Source organism: Felis catus, chromosome A3 (assembly GCF_018350175.1).
Source record: "Felis catus isolate Fca126 chromosome A3, F.catus_Fca126_mat1.0, whole genome shotgun sequence".
Classification (NCBI taxonomy): Eukaryota; Metazoa; Chordata; class Mammalia; order Carnivora; family Felidae; genus Felis; species Felis catus.
The window spans coordinates 74,996,237-75,009,774 of record NC_058370.1 but is presented as its reverse complement, the minus strand read 5'-3'; the positions used below and the strand labels follow the sequence as shown (position 1 = coordinate 75,009,774).

At 38.4% G+C, this 13,538-nt stretch overlaps 1 long non-coding RNA gene across 1 annotated transcript; it reads left to right on the top strand.

The window, feature by feature from the left end:
* Nucleotides 1–5,042: 5,042 nt before the first annotated feature.
* On the top strand, nt 5,043–13,079 carry LOC123384216. Its single transcript, XR_006594944.1, has 4 exons — nt 5,043–5,075; nt 9,816–9,935; nt 10,155–10,213; nt 12,507–13,079. It is a non-coding gene; the product is annotated as an uncharacterized LOC123384216 (long non-coding RNA).
* Nucleotides 13,080–13,538: the final 459 nt, after the last annotated feature.

Here is a 13,538-nt window from a genome sequence, read left to right as displayed (position 1 = left end):
TTACCAGGTCCTCACAGTAAACATCAGAGAAAAATCCCTTTGTGCTTTCAGCAGGGAAGGAGAAAGGGAACATTTTTAAATACACCAGAGCATTCTGCTCTTAATAAGGCTTGCCTTTAGGGAAAACTATTTCACTAGACCCTAACCTGCTGGGGTTTTATCACAGCACAGCCTATTGGAGGAAGGGGAATACCCAACTACTCCCTCTAGCTATTCTGTCTCACCTAAGGGAAGAACTATGTTGAGAAGCGCTGGTAAAATTGATAGTCGAAGGCTCAGGCTCACTGTAAGTCTGAGACCTATTCATAGACCTTAGGGTGCTTACCCTCCCCCTCACACCTCACTACTACATTACTAAAGGCTTTTTATCTAGTACATCATGTTCAGCTTTCAACAACAAAAAAAAGAATTACAAGACATACTAAAAGAAAAACAACAACAACAGTTTGAAGAGACTGAACAAACATTAGAACCAGCCAGAAAGGACAGGAATGTTAGAAGTACTAGACCAGGAATTAAAAAACAAACAATGATTAGCATGCTAAGGGATTTAATGCAAAAAGTAGAAAACATACAAGAAAAGATGGATAACGTGAACACAGAGATATGGAATTCTATAAAAGAATAAAAAATAAATACTAGTTATCAAAAACACTGTAACAGAAATGAAGAATACCTTTGACGGGTTCATTAGCAAACTTGATACAGCTGAGGAAAGAATCTCTGTGCTTGAGAATAGGACAATAAAAATTTCCAAAACTGAAAAGGAAAGGTGAAAATCCAGGTCATATCACCTGGTAAGCCACCTGGACTAGCAGAAATACTAGCTAAGATTGAGAGGAATTTAAAATAGGTGATTGAGGAAAAAGATAATGAAAATCAACCACAGTCTTGGGACCTACTGCAGCCATAAGGGTGGTAGCTCATTCTGTTAATTCTTGTAAATTTTTCCCTAGAAATTATGATGACCACCATCTCGAAAAAGCTGTGACTTAAATGTTAGATGCAAATGATCAGAACAATGCAGAGGATGCAACACTGATGGAAATTGTTCATGTTATACCCAGATCCTGTTTGGATCCCTTTATCATTTCTGTCTGCCCACCTTCCAGCTTTTATGCAATTTCACCTCCAGTGGGCTATACCTGTGACACTTCTTTGGCCTGCTCTCCTGGGGCTCCCAGCGTCACTTGTGCAGAAAGCTAGAAGTATCTGGACTTTACATTGTCCCCCTCACCATGCCTGCACCCTTGCTCCATATCTGCTCCTTCACAAGGGACACATGGTGTGGCAGGATGAAAGCCCAGCTTACCTGCCTTGGCTCAGGACACACTCTAAGGTGTGATTTATACTCCAGAATTCCCCTGCAGCATTAGGCTAAAGGTACCTCCAGAAATTATGCCCTTGCTTGTTTTCTTCTCCCTTCTTCTCATGCCTCCTTCATTTAATTCCTGGTTACCCTGCAGAGCACTTCCCTTATACAACAATTCTTAGCTTAGAGTCTGCTTCTGGGATGCTTAACCTAAAACATTTTGCTGTAAGCTTTCATTGCACTTTGCACTTCTACTTCACATTACTCAACACATAGGCAATCACTTAGTCAGAATCTATCTTTCTACTAGTGTACAAACTGCTTAAAGGGGGGACTGGGTTGCCCCTACTGCTGCATTCCTATGTCTAACCTAGTTTGCAGCACATAGATTCAAATACATGCTGAACAATGAATGAACAAGCCAAGAGGGTCAATATTAATTAATGAGAATTAATGACATGTAAGTTTTTTAAAGGAAACAATGCCCTTTTAAAAAAGTAGATTCAGTGAAATAAGATAGACACACAAGAGTTATTACTGCAAAATAGAAGGCCTTAGGAATATGCTTGTCAGTTTTCAACCTTCTCAGCATTCTTTATATTGTCTATTCTGATCACTTTCCTTAAAAGAGAAGACAGTATCAAGATAGGAGCCAAGCAGCTACCCAATCACACTGGGTACCAAAGTTATTCTAGTCATTCTTCCCCTTAGGTTCCATCCTTATAGCTACAATAAACTAAAGGATGTTCAGAATATCTGATTATTTGAACAACATCAGCAAGACATAACACATGGTGAGAGCCCCAAGTCACCACTGCTGCTGCTCATGTCTGCTGAGCGAGGCCTCAGCAAATGGTTCAGGTCATTAGAGCAGTAAATACAGGAGAGAAAACCTGTACATTAACTGACACACAGGGAGCTCTTCATTGGACAGAAAAGGACCTGACAATCTCTTGGTGTGTGTTCTCAGTCATTTAATGATACCATATTGCTGCAAGTGGGTTTCCTGAATAATTTTAAGGCAAAGAATACAGAAGAGAAGGACACATGGAAAAAAAAAATCACAGTCAGTTCTCTCCACTAGTCTGTCTAGAATTTCAACTACTAAACTAAGCCAATTTGAATTCTTTGTTTTTTAAATCTTTTTTCAAGTCCTCTTCCTCCTCTGTGAAATGAATACACTTCATGCAATATAAATGCCATTTTTGAGCTGTCACATGGAAAAAGATGTATTCATTAATCATGGGATCTTGGCTCCAACTTGCACCATCTTCCTTTGGAAGCCAAAGAAACTTTGCTAAGATAAAAGAAATTAGGGTCCCTGCTGCAAGTTGAACAGTATTAGGGAGGAAAAAGTCATTGTATATTGTCTGTGAGGATATATTCTTTATAAAAGCCTCACGCTAACATTTTAGAAATAGCTATCCAGCTGAGAAAAGATGAAGACTATGCTTGACTTTACCCACTAAAAGAAAAGACAACTCAGTTAATTTTTAACTCAGTAATCAAATCTTTATTCAAGTATAAATGCAAATTAATTGTATTAAAAATATATAATTTGCGTGTTCCAAACTTCAGATGAAATGTTTGTTCGCAGAAGCAAATGTAAAAAGGAAATAAAATCCTATAGTTCTTAGCAGTGCTGTCCTATTTTTGATTTGCTTTCATTGTGGTTGATTTGGAAGTTCCTTAATGCTGCTCCTGTGGCTTGATGGTCATTTGATAAAGGCAGCCTGATGTTTAAGTTTTTAAATTCTTGAATTTATACTACAGTTCTGTCAAAAATAGTCAATGAGCTTAAAAAAGAAGACACTGGAAAGGTTAATAGACATTAATAAATCAGGAGAGGAAAATAAGGATGAGAAAAAAATAAGAATTCAAAGATGCTAACAGTAGTGGTTAATGTTATATGACTGAACTTCTAAACTTGGATCTAGACTTCTTGACAGGCAGACAAAAGGTAAGTTTAAACACACCAAATAAGAGAGGGGGAAAAAATCTTTAACTAATTCATTATATGAGACAGAAGCATCTTCCAATTATAAATTTTAGACTGAATTTTTCATCTGAAATTGTATATAAGAGATCCTATTTGATCAGTGGACATTATGGTTGGTAACATTTTTATAGCTAACACATTGTCATTTCACAAAGCCATACTTGGTTATTTAATGCAATGGAGTGAAGGTGATTCTATGAACCAAGCATATATGGCAAGTTCTGGTGATCTAATTTGTCTTACTAACAGTTTAAAATTACCAAAAATAGAGAATATTTTATTTTTCTTAAGTGTAAATTTTCTCAGCCAGGCTTTTGTTTAGAGCTAGATGAGAGAAAAGTTTGATTATACTGACTAGTGATTGAAAAGCAAATTTCTATACTGACTGTGCATTGAAGAAAGCTCCCCATTTTTTGGAAACCAAATGAGCAGGTGGATAAACTGATCTTTTCTTATAGCTACTGGTGGACAACCTACCATTTGTCTTTTGATTATGTGATTAAGTGATGCCCACAGGTGAGCTTTTGTTAGAAAACCAATAAGTCTTGTTAGGAAAAGATTTTAGATCTCATCCAATACTTAAATAAGCCATGGACTTTGATGCTCTTACTTTGCAAGACATGATGTTAGCTTACAGCACTTTTTCTTTTTCAGAAACTACAGTGACGCCAGTGATAGCATCTTCCATTTCTACATGATCCTGTATGCTTTAGCTATAACAACAAGAATAGTAATGATAATAGCATTATTTATTGCAAACTTACTTGTGGAGCATAGTTTCCAGCATTTTACAAATAACTCATGTAATCTTCAAAAAAAATACATGAATCAGACATTATTATCTCCATTATACAGGTGAAAATACTGAAGTAGGAAGCTCAAGGTCACTAAGGCTAATAAGGAGTTAGAGCTCAGGCAGTGTAATTTCAAGACTGTGCTCTTAACCACTATGTTTAAAAAGAACAGCTATAAGAATTAGAATGGGAAAAACACACTTATCATGTAATACTTATCATATAATCACATGACTGTCTACAATGGAAATTCAACAGGATACACAAATTAAGCATTCTCCAGGGCTACTTTCTAAAAGATCAACAGAGGAAAATAAACGGTGCTCTCATACCTCTGTAATAACCACCTAGAAAAAATGTAATAGAAATGAACATCTCATCCATAAAATCAACAAAAACTGTAGGGCATCTAGGAATAGATGCAACAAAAGATGTGTAAGACCTTCATGAATAAAACTGCAAAGCATTATGAAAAGATATAAACAAATCTAAATGAAATCAAGGAGTCATGGGTGGGGAAACTTAATGCTCTATTTTAGATGGCTAGATCAATCCAACTCAATTCCAATCAAACTCTGAAGCAGGATTACTTATAAATGTTGATAAATTAACCTCTAAAACTCCTATAGAAGAGAGTCAAAATTGAAGAAAAACAAGATATCAAGATATAAGGAAGATGCCGCAATTTTAAATAATACAGTGAGTATTGGAGGAGGTCAAGGAGAGGATGTGACCTCTGGTTGATCCCAGAGCTGAACCTGGCAATTGGAGGCTCCTCTGCAGCCCCCCAGCACTGTTCCCACAGTTGGATCCATTTTCAAGTACTGTAGCTTTGAGAGAGAAATGTGCTATTGAGAGCATCTGGATGGAACACGTGACTCGCCCAATTAAGGCCTCTTTATAAAATCCTAAGAGTCGAGCAGGCAGGTGTGAAGATCTACCTAGTCTGCAGCCACCCAGGACAAGTCTTGTAAGTTCTCTTGCTTATTAAAATTGCCACTTAACAGTTTGAAGTGTCCTGCCCCTTTCTTCTGTCTTTCTGTGTGTGAAGCCAGTTTCAGATTTCACTCAGGGATTTTCAGAGACTGCAGATAAACAACTAGGGACCTGGCAAAGAAATCAGAGGAATGGGTCTTGGGGAAAAAGGGGTCTTGGAGGGAAATCCTGAGTTTGGTTTTGACCTCTGTCTAGGGAGGGGTGGCTGGTACGTTAGATGCTTATGGATCCCCACATGAGTAGAGGAACGTCTCAAAAATGCCAGCTGGTCTAATGTGCTAGTGTGAGGAAAGCAGAGAGAGTACTGTGCAGGGAAGGGAAACTAAGAGAGCTGGGCTGGAAACTAAGGGAAGCTGCAGCGAGCTGGGCTTTCCTGTGGGCAGGAGGCTGAAGCTTGGGTTGGAAAGCTAGAAGAAGAGCTGAGGTTAGTGAAGGACTTGCATACGTCCGCTACTTTCCTTTGGGGCTACTAGACAAGGTAGGAGAGCAGGATAACTTGGAGACCTTCGCATGCCATTTTATAGAACGAGGAGGGTGCTCAAGCTGCCCCAGATTAAGGTCTGAGTGCTTGTGACAAAGACTGATTGGGATGCAGAGAGGTGGAGCCCCTGGGAAAGTGAGGAGAGTGAACAGGAGGATGTTGTGTTGATGGTGAAACAGATAAAATGTGACATGCTGTCCCATCCCTGATGCAAAGGAAAGCAAGAGCAGCAACAATAACAACCCCAGCTAGCAGGCAACCCCCAATGCAGACACCATTCGTGATGAGAGAATATATGCCTGCTGAACTTAAGGATACAGAAGCCAAGTTCCAGGAAAAGGCCAGGATCTCACATGCCCAGAGAGTTCCCCTTCAAGGGTCAAACTTCTCTACAGGCTAGAATAATCCAATCCATAAGGAATGAGTACCTTGAACTCCCCTCTCCTCACCCCAGCACCCTGCAGACACTGCCTTCAGGAAGGATGTGTGGTCATTTTCTTGTCCTTCTACACTGTCAGAGAAAGCCCATTTTCCACCCAATATCCCATAGCCACACAAACCAAACCTGGATACACAACCTGGCCTTTTGCTGGAAATATATGTGAGGAAGGGGGTGGGCATTGAACCCACAGAAAATTCAATGCCCAGGCACTATCTTCACGTTTTGGGGAGTCATTAGGTTGGATAAGATGTGCATTGTTCCAGAAGCTGTAATTTGTTGACCAAGAAAAGAGGCAGAGCTATAATAAAGCATTTATTTTGGGGTCTCAGAATTGTAATTCAGGGAACACAGATTTTGGACAATAATCCAAATAATCCTCCCCCTGCCTCACGCTGGGGGAAAAAAAGTCAAGGGTTCTTAAAGACAAAAGGGAATGCTATGTTGTATGTTATTTACAAAGAATTTTGATTGGTATTGGTGGCAGAAAACTAATCTTGATTGAATATAATTGGTTGCTAAGACTATCACTAAGCAAAGTCTCCTACTGTAGCAAGTTGCTTTGTGTTTAGGCTGTGTCCTTGGAATATTTGCAGTTTGGCTCGGTTTGAAAGACCATGGTTCCTCTGGTGAGGATGTGCATAAAGCTCATCTTATTAGTGGTCTTCTAGCTCCATTTAAAAAATATTTAAATTCAAGTTAGTTAACATACAGTGCTGTGTTGGTTTCAGGAGTAGAACCCAGTGATTCATTACTTATATATAACAACCAGCCCTCATTCCAACAAGTGACCTCCTTAATGCCCATCTGCCCACCTACCTCCCTTCCAGCAACCCTCAGTCCTGGCTCCATTTTAAAACCCCATGACATAAATGACCCCAAACTATCACCTTTCACATCTCCCCCGTTTGATCAAGATCTTTCTTGGAAAATGTCTGATCAACTACTTATTTAGTCCCATGTCACTGGAATGGACCTGTCCAAGGAAGTCCTATCCCACATCAGGAAGATTTTTAAACGTTGAATGGTTTGTTTTAAAGAGTCACTGTCATTAGAGTCAGACCACATTGAGCAACAAGGTGGTAGTCAGAAAATGGTTCTTTGGAAGTGTCCTCATCTGGGGCTTCGTTAAGGTGCCTGGAGGTTTAGGTGAATCAAATCATGGAGTGACCATAATCAGATCTTTCTTAGCAAGGTGATGAACATGAGAGCAATTAGCAATAATCTAAAAACACTGCGGACAACAGGCATCAATCTAGGGTGTTAAGAATGTTTGATTATTAAATATCTAAAGACTCAGTAGATTTCAGTGTGATAGAGCAAATCTAAGGAAGTAAAACGTCGTGTCAATTGCTGGCAAGTTGGCGAAGCCAGTACAAATTCATACTTTGCATTTTAATAAGATTCGGCCCAAAGTAAAAAATGGAGTCATTGGCAACTCTTTTCACATATTTTTCCTCTTTGCTTATGATTTCCTGGAGAACACCTCAATTCTTTGAGGCCAGAATGGTTTCCTTACCAGCTCCAGTCCATTTAGTCCCTTGGTGGGGGTCAGGGGTGGGGCAGGGAGAGTCTTGGGGGAAAAAGCCAACTGCTAATTCCTTCAATTCTTTTGGTTCATATCCATCCTGATGAAAAGCGTTTAATTTGGTCATCTGTGTAAACATAAGCTGTGCAGTTGGGGGAGTTACAGCAGTAATTACAACTTTTAGTAAGCCTTTTATTAACCTAACAATACATATTAAGATTAATAGTAGTAGGGACTCCTGGCTGGCTCAGTCTGTTGTGTCTGTTGATTTCAGCTCCGGTCATGATCTCACAGTTTGTGGATTGAGCCCCACATTGGGTTTAAAATAAATAAACATTAAAAAAAAGATTAATAGTAATAAACCAGTTTGTGCCATCCTTCTTAACCATGATCCTATTCCTGATGATAATCAACTAAAAAGGTAGAAATAATCTCCAAATCCTGGCATGTGCTTTGCCACAGCTAATAGGTTGATAATATCCGTTATATTTTTTAGTTCTTGTGTTATTTTGCCAGATTAACATTAAAAACAACATTTTTTTAAAGTTTATTTACTTTGAGAGAGAGAAAGAGCAGGGGAGTGGCAGAGAGAGGGAGAGAGAGAATGCCAAGCAGGCTCCATGCTGTCAGCATAGAGACCCATGTGGGGCTTGATCCCACAAATGGTAAGATCATGACCTGAGCCAAATCAGGAGTCAGAAACCTAATCAACTGAGCCACCTGAGTGGCCCAAAACAGAATTCTTCTAAAGGGGCACAAGTATATCTTTGTTGGGCCATTATGATAACAAGTGCACTTCTATTTTTTAAGACAAATTTTATAAGACAACTTCTGCCATGATATCAATTTGAGTTTTTTGTTACTCAAATGGTTGAACAGAAACACTAAATGTGGCAGCCATAATTATGGATAGGTTGTATATTGCGTTTTCCAAGTTTGATACTCCAATCCAAGGAGAGAAGTCTTGGGCAGGGGCATGACCAAGGCCCTTTCTGTCTACAGTTGGGTTATTGGTTGACATCCATCCAAAAGTATAACCTTTGCAGCTTTTTCAAAGCCTTTTGGATTAATAAGAGAAGGATCTCCTCTTTTGTATATGAGCAGTAGAAGGAAGAGTCTAATGATGGCATCAAGGGCAACCCCAACACACTTTTTCCATATAATAGAAAGATTGGAGTAAATATTGGTGCACAGAAATCCCAATAGAAATACCAGAACCTTTGGGGAACAAGGCATAAGTGGGTTCTTCTGACCACTCTTATATCAGTTTCAAAGAAAGAAATGTCATGATCAAAAATGTAATCATCTTCATAGTACATAATAAGATTTATTAGAATCATGTGAGTGATTGTAGGAGCATCTTCTATTTCTGTGTACTTGAAGTAATAAATGAGTTTGATTCTTGGGAGTCAGATTTGGGTTAAGATATGGGCTGTTTCCAGGAAAAAGTTAAGTGTAATTAAGCTGCTACCATTTTTCAGATTTCTAATTAATTCTCCCTATTGTCCATTAAGGGGAGCACATCTGCTTCCCAATATCTAGTTCGTTTATAAATTTCATTTCTCCACCATAAGGATACATTAAAAGAAACTACATAGCAGTTGTGTAGACTTCGATGTGGAGTGAATTCATGATCATCTGAATTCTATAAAAACCAACTGTTCAAGGGAAGATAACCTAATGTGCTACCAATGCCATTTTTATTTTTAAAACATGAGGAAAGATCATTAGTCAATGTCCAGATTTGAGAGGTACTCTTATAAGCAAGGGTAACCCAGTGGAAGGCAATTATATCTGAGGCATGTTTTCCAGACAGAAGTTGGTAAGTATTTTCAAAGACTAGGGGACAAGGACAGGCCACTCCAAGATGAGCCACTTTGACGTGAAGATTATTTTGAGTTGAAGGCGATTCACTCTGTAGGCCCAAGAGAAACTTTTTGTCCCCTCTTAACTACATAGAAGAAGAATCTAAATTGGGGGTATTCCACAGAATAGTGGCTATTACCAGAGATAAATTTTATGGATTACCCATTTGTATGGCAGAACAAACACCTAGTTACCACACATCTGTTTTTCTTATCATCTGAGAGTTGTATTCCTTACCTTCAAAGTCCTAGACTCCTACTCCCTTTCCTTAGTTCAGGATGACGTATGTATATTTCATTTTGCCTGACTATCTTTGGAATCTCCATGTCCGTGTGGATTCCCTGTACATGGGAAATTAGATTTTCTCCTGTTAATTGTCTTATGCCAATTTTATTCTTAGTCCAGTAGAAGGACCTAGAAGGGGACAGGAAATTCTTCCTGACTGTTAAGATACTTTAACCCACTAGACACTGCCACAACTGAGAGATCCTTGGGGCATCTGACATACAGCTAGCAGAAGGTAAGATTTCTTACCAAGTCAGTGTCCCTCAATCTGTGTGGAGTTTGATGGAGTGACAGTGTTGAGAGTCTTTTTCACTAAAGTTAGGTTAGCAGGAGAAAATATTTGTGGAACTAGTTCCTCGGGCTTAAAGACTATGGTTAAATATGGTAGAGTACTCTCTGGCCACTGATCCATTTTCTTCCAGAGATGGTCTTCGTTTTTCTTTGTGTCTTCTAGGTCTGTGATAATGTGCATAGGAGATAATGGACCTCTTGGAAACCAAAGCCACAAAACTGGTGAGCACTGGTTGAACACTTAAAAGGTGTTAGAGAACTTGCCAACCAATTCCAGTTTAGTTAGGGTAAATTGGACATGGAATGGATTAGATTGACACTAGGTCATCTGCCAACCTTAAGAAAACTTTCATGCATAGAAATACACTGTGAAGCAACACACAATCCCCAACCCCACAGGACATCCTTCTCGGTATTGGTTTAGCTCTGAGAGATGCAAGGCTTCGATAAAGCTGTTAGTGTGTATATACCAGATGATAAGATTTTTCTTTTTGTCTTGCTCATGTTCTAAGAGCTTGGTTTTGTGACTACTGAAAATAATCTCTCTAGTCTGCACCATCTGGAGAGGGTACTTACTGGGGTGTACCTTGGTGGCCAGTTGAATAGAATGGAGGTCTGAGTCTAGCCATACTAGTTATCAGGAGACTGTCATGAGAAGTCCCAGCCCTTAGGAACTTTCATTGCCTGTTAGTGCTGGAAAATATCACTTGCCTGGTGTACAACATTAGCAGGTGGGTGAGACTGAAGGTGTCTGACATTTTCACAGACCAGACCTCCATTTTCACTGCATCATCCTTACTGCCTGTACAAAAAGGGCCTTTGCTTTTCATATGTTGCCATGTGAACTGGGGATATCTTTGGCCCTGAGGCCTCAACGTAGCCCATCCCAAAGATGTTGGCAAAAGCCCTTGGAATCATCAAGACAAAGAATTCAGGGACCAACAAAACACAATGGATAAATAACACCAGCAGGAAAGTTTATTAAAATGAAAAGTACACTCTCTCAACCTTGCCTATTCTCACATCCTGAGAGCGTGAGAGCAAGAGAGAGAACAACCTCCATGCCCTGGGTTTTGAGTTTCTATCTTTTATTGACAGTTGTTAACTAGGGGATGGAATATTCACTACTTGGGGTGGTAATTTCTTAGAAGCAGGGTTTCATGCCTTTCCCCCCCTTATTTGGTCAGGGATTTCTGGACTACTTTGTCAGCCATCTTGTGCCTGTGTGGTTTGATCTGGCTTCTTGTGGCTCTGTTTGAGAGTGCTGCCAGGACAGACCTCTGACTTTCCCAATGACTGGCTCTGACTTCTTCTTTGCCGGCTTCATGGTGTCCTGGGAGAACGTAACTACCTCTAACACAGACTAATTTTGGAAGTAAACTTTTGGATCATGGGGCTGCATCATCTATGCTCTCTCTGGATACTTCTTGTGGTTTTGGTTAAGTCATTAAAAGACTTAATGGTTTGAGTTACTATTGAAATTAATAAGATCCTACTCTTCAATGGCCAAATGATGGATCCTTTAAATTGGCAGTATTTAAAATATATATTTTTATAAAGAGCTCTAAATTGTCTTATTAGTACTATAGCTAGCCTTAGGGACTCCCTTGACAAGATAAAAGAACAGAAATTAAACTTAAGATAAAAAATGTCCATATCCAATGTAAAATCCCCTTCTTAAAACCTAGCCTCATCTTGCCTTTTCCTACAAGATTTGCAGAGATATTATTTGACTGTATTCACAATCTTCCCTTCACAGCAGAAATAGGTGACCAAAATTTCTCTTGGGCCTTCCTACAAAAATGATGAGTGGAAGACCAGTATTCATGGGGTAAAAGAAGCTAAGTTTGAATTGTGTATCCAAAAAAAAATGTCTTTTGTTAAAATGCTTTATATAAACCTGACAAAGGTACAAATCTTTTTGATTCTCATTTTAGGTAAAAAATCTCCCCCACTATAAAGAAGCAGATTTAGTTTAAAAAGACCTGCCCCTTAATATTCAGGCTGTAATCCAGGTCTCTGGGGAAATAGAAACAACAGTCTTTTTCTTAAAAATCCCTACACAACCAGAAATACAACTCTAGAAACTAATCCAAAGCCCACCTATCTTTACTAATCTCGAAATCTCACCTATTCCTCTCAAAATGTTTGCGGATATCATAAAAGATCAGGATACTGGAACAAAATTGTCCTATTTAAGGGGAAAAGGATGAATTTTAAGTAGAAATTACCCTGACTCCCTAGAGGGATTTTTTTTTTTTTTACATTCTTTATCTGTCCCTTGAAATTATAAACCTCGCCTTTGAAATCGCCCACAATTACCTGAGGCTGATGGAAGAAAAAAAGGTGGGAAGAGGCCTTATTAAAATACAAACTGCTAAAAGGGCTCTTGTGCCCAGGCTGGAGCATCTCTGATAAGAGGTAGATTTGTCCAGTTATGCACCTTGGAGAAAACTTAGATACTCTCTCTGTGCCTTGTGATGTAAATTTTCTACCCCTCCCCTATCTTCTCTAGGACCTAAGAACCATTTCTTGAAATGCAAAATTTAGAAGTTTTTCATCAGGGGAAAAAAAACGGTATTGGAAAATGGAGCCTGCAATGTCATCTCCACAAATTAAAACAAAAGCTCTAAGATTTTGTTAGCGTTGTGCCCGTGTATTTGTATGTGTGTCCATGTACATACATTGTAAGTGTGATTTTTCTCTACCTCCAGATGGTGTTGCTAAAATTAATTTGGAAAAGAGTTTTATTTAGTTGGCTTGAGGGCAAGGTTACTTGTGAAGTTTGGGTATTCTAAAATTCAGAAAGATGAAAACAACCTAAATGTTTTTCAAGTTCATGTGATCTGAGAACTCAGCACTAAAGCTAATTGAAGGTTGTGGGTTTAATTAAAATAGACATGTTTTAGGGTTATCAGCATTAAATATAAAACTTATTCAGCATATGTTTACAGAAAGTCAAACAAGTTCAGGTTATCTCTGTTGTAAAATTTGTCAGGAAAAAACTTAGAATGTTAAACTTAATGTCCAATAGGTTTGTGGGTAGTGTAAACATCATTAAGAACAAACAAATAAAACAAAAAGGTTCATAGGCAAACTTTTAAATGGCTTCCAAAATTCAAACTGTAAAGTTTTGCTGAGTTAAAAATCAGTAAGGTTAAATTCACTAAATATCTATCTCCTTTCTAAATAAAGACTTAATGTTTCATTATTTTATCTCAACATAAGTTTATCTACTTTCATCTTACTACAGAAAAACTAAAGGTAAATCTGTGTCTGCTAGTACATTCTTTCAATGTCCCATAAAACAGGTTTACTATGAAAAAAGCACATGGTTCTACAGTTGTGAATATATTTGTATATTTGCTAATCTAAAGAATTCTGATGACACATAGTTCACAATTGTTTATTTGGTTTTCTTTAGAAAATAAGAGTCTCTAAGCATTAAGAAATCTAATAAATGTAGTTAAGATTACTGAAAATAATAAAACTCTATGCAAGTAAAGTTAAGAGTTTATGGCAAGAAAGTATGAGGAATATATTTTTG